Here is a 3780-nt window from a genome sequence, read left to right as displayed (position 1 = left end):
GCGACTGGCGTAGACCAACAAAACAAACATTCAGTTTGAAATTTCGCTAAGTAAATTTAGCCTCTGTTGGAGATTTGTTCCATCAAAAGGAGAGAATTTACAGAAACAGGAAAGATTGCCCGCCCTATAGCTCAGTTGGTTAAGCTCCTGACTTCACGAACGAAGAAACTTCAAGATCAAGCAGCGCTGGTTCGACTCTCCGGGTGTGCGCTTGAGCAATGCATTTCAGGGACAGCTCTCCATTGAGTGGTACCTATTCAATGAAATAACTTACAGACAACAATCATTTAACGATCAGAAACTACACACTGTAAAACTCGGTGAACCGACCTGCGTCAATGGTCCCAAGCTTCTATAAGTATGCGAAACTAATATTGGGACTAAACTCCCACAAGGAGCTTTTCCAGTTCGAGGATAAACATTCCCTCAATCAATATCCACTGCATGGAAAATACAGTATACACAAACTCTAGTCCAAAAGTACTGTAGCTTGTAGGCCTAGGTGTAATTTATAAAATTAGTGTTATAGCACGTGTCAGTAAACCCAGGAACGAGTCGGCGAAAGCAAAGCACCTAGAGGGGGCCTCCCCCAGAAAATTAAAAAAATGTCCATTCTAAAAGTACTTTCCACCTAAATTTATAGTAAACTTTTTAAATGATGCTATAACAAAAGGTGATATATTTATTTTTGGAGGGGGGCAGTTGCGCTCTCCTATTATTAAATCAAAGCCAAGTTTGTGCGAATTGGGATATGTATTGTACAGTGACAAAATAACTGAACGAAAGAAATAAAGACGGAAGCGCTGTATGAAAAAAAACTAACAATCAATAATCGTATGGAATTTTGTTTGTAGCCTACAATAAAAGTATTCAATCTCGAGTTTTGGAGGTCTAGGCTATTTGTTTTCACAAATTGAAGTAAAACTGACCAAATTTGAAGTCTAAAACATGATCCACAATTTATAGAAAAAATATAGCCTATTGCCTTTAATTCCAAAGCAAAGCATCTCTATTCTCTGTCAGTCATAAATACATAGTGTGGCGTTGTCCGAATGCAATAAAACCTCGGAGCAATTGACTTTGCAATTTTATCTGAACAAAAACATTTGAAACGCACCTTGCATTGAGGGATATAACAGTGTTAAAACCTAACAATAGCAAAGATTTACAAAATACGGTATAAAACTCCTTTAAAACAAACACCTGATTTGCAATAACTGAAAACATTTTTAGAAAAATGTGACGTAGAAAAAACGAGTGTAAGCAAATCAATCGATATGCATTTTGCATCTGAGACATCAGCTACAACGAAAAGGATTACGAGCTAGAAAACGTTATTGTAGAAAACTAAATTTTGACTGCAAATGAAAATCTGCAAGAAGGAAATGACCCCCTGCATAATTTAATCTCTTTACAATTCCAAACATGATTCTCGATGATGTATTAATTTCAAAGCTTATCAGCAAATAGCGAATTTGTATGGCATTGCCACGTCTCGAAGAATCTTTTACACTGATTCAAAATTAAGCAGCAAAACGTGAAATTGCTGTTTTTCCGAAACAAATATCGTTTCATAGACAGTACAGTCAGACCTTCAAACGTTGGGAACAAAGAACGCTATTTACTGATAAAAAGCTTAATAATTTTTAAGTCTCTGCAGCACTTATGCTTCCCCTGTCATTCCTTGTACTTTGTCTACAGTGTCCAATCCCTTCCCGAAGCAATCAAAGGCTTTGTTGCAACAATTCACGGCTTGATCTGCTGACTCGATGGCTCCATTAACACCACCTCCACCTAAACCAATCAGGCAACAACACGTCACGATACTATTCAAATAATTTTAAAATAATCATATTGCAAGCATGAATGCATAGAGTAGACCTTTACCTGGTCTGCATGTATAAGATATAGAATATACCTAAACCTTGCATGAAAAATGCAAAACGGTCTTATATGAACGTTATCATCATATCAGTGATTTTCGATTGCTGAAATACTGTCAAGCAGAACATACCGAACAAAAGAATTTAGGATTAAAGCTATAGTAGTGTTTTTTGGCTACTTATTCACCTACAGTAGGTTACTTAGGGCTTAGGCTATACAGGCTAATGATAGCGTGTGAAAAAAATAAGTATTTTCTTCATGAGCATTGAAACGCCTTAAGCTTACAGAAAGGTTGACAGGTGGCGCTATGGAGACATCGTTTACTCGCCAAACAAATCGCTTGCATGCCTAGAGTTTTTGCCACAAGTTTACAGTTTTCATATTGACTAGCAGTTTTTACAACGTTTGAAAGCACTGAATGGATGCCAGATTGTATTAGCAGTAATTGAACAATGTATAGTGGCTTACTTGGCTGATTGGTAACAATCTTCTGCTTGCAAGTGGGACAAATTTCTGGCTCAGCTGAACCTGTAGTGAATAAATTATGCAGTAGTTGGGAACACTTTAACTCAGTAGGTTACAGTAACTATAATATCTAAAAGAAACCAAACAACCCTATGGCATTGATCATGATGCAGAAAAGAAAATGCTAACGTTTTCGGCTATTAAGCTACATCTGGACTCGGTGATCTAGTCATGTAGGCTATTTGTAGATTGTAGAAGATACACATCAAACAGTAGGCTAAACATGGTTCTATGTAGACTACGACAAGCATTTGAAAATTTACTTTACGTTGCAGTTATTCATGAAGCCCTGGTGATCACACTTTGTTGCAATTCAGAGATGAACAGGCGGTTGTGTGGTGGAGGATGTGTGTCTATCCAATATATTATCTCTTATCTGTTTGATGTGTTTCTATCCAAATCATCGCTTGTGACTTTATCCATTTTACTTCATGACCTACTCTATTCTCTAACATTTTCTACTTTAGTGCAATGTAAATGATTTTTAACATATATCACTATTTCGTTTGGTGCTAACTCAGCAACGACGTTAAATTTTGTTAATTTACCGTCTGGCTGCCAAGGCCGTTTGAAACATTTTTTTGTCAAATAGAAACAAAATTGTTCATAAAGAATTCAATTAGAAGGAAATCAAAGAAAATTTGCGTCGAAAGAGAATTCATAGGCATGCTTCCAACAGTCCTACAAGCCACATCAATTAAGTTTAAACTACGTTGAAAAGACACAAAGTAAGTAACATTATAGTCTTCGTGTCAAAAGCAGTGTTTTAACTGTTGTTTATAATCTTCTTTAAAAAGTTCAAACATTTCTAGTACAAACTGTAGCGCTCAGCAAACTGAAGAAGCTCATTCGAGTTTCAATTTCAAACATAGCTTTTACTTTACTACAAAGGAGTATTTTAGTGGATGCACACGAAAATTCTTAGAAACAGTATTCTGCTCACCTTCTTCGGTTGATTTTGCCATCCCTGGGAGGCTTTTCGTTAAAGAACTTGCTTGTTTTGTTGCGTCGGAAACGTCGCCCAAAGTCATTCCAGTATCTCCGATTTCCATTTTAATTGTTTATTTATCTTATCTTCGATCAACAACACAAGTTAGTTATGCAAGTGCTCTGGATGACTGCAAAATACATGTTGGTCAATTTGTTAGCTACACATTACATCCCAAAATAAAATTATTGTAGGCCTGCTTTAAAACTTTGAGGTTTTCCGACTTCAAAGTGATAAAAGGCTGTGGCCGACGTTTTAACGTTGATCTTGTGCAACAACCATCACTGGTTAATTGGTTGTAATATTCTGAACAGACAGGTACCGTGTTGACGAATTTTGAACAGTCTCAACGTAAACTAGTGTTCAACTTGAATAGAAATGTG

At 36.5% G+C, this 3780-nt stretch overlaps 1 long non-coding RNA gene across 1 annotated transcript; it reads right to left on the bottom strand.

The window, feature by feature from the left end:
- Nucleotides 1–734: 734 nt before the first annotated feature.
- LOC145772276 (uncharacterized) lies at nt 735–3523 on the bottom strand. Its single transcript, XR_014289284.1, has 3 exons — nt 3353–3523; nt 2353–2412; nt 735–1794 (listed from the first exon to the last, which is right to left on the bottom strand). It is a non-coding gene; the product is annotated as an uncharacterized LOC145772276 (long non-coding RNA).
- Between the last annotated feature and the right edge of the window lie 257 nt (nt 3524–3780).

Source organism: Aplidium turbinatum, chromosome 6, assembly GCF_918807975.1.
Source record: "Aplidium turbinatum chromosome 6, kaAplTurb1.1, whole genome shotgun sequence".
NCBI classification, from domain to species: Eukaryota; Metazoa; Chordata; class Ascidiacea; order Aplousobranchia; family Polyclinidae; genus Aplidium; species Aplidium turbinatum.
Note: the sequence above shows the minus strand (reverse complement) of the source record. Positions and strands in the feature narration are given on the sequence as shown.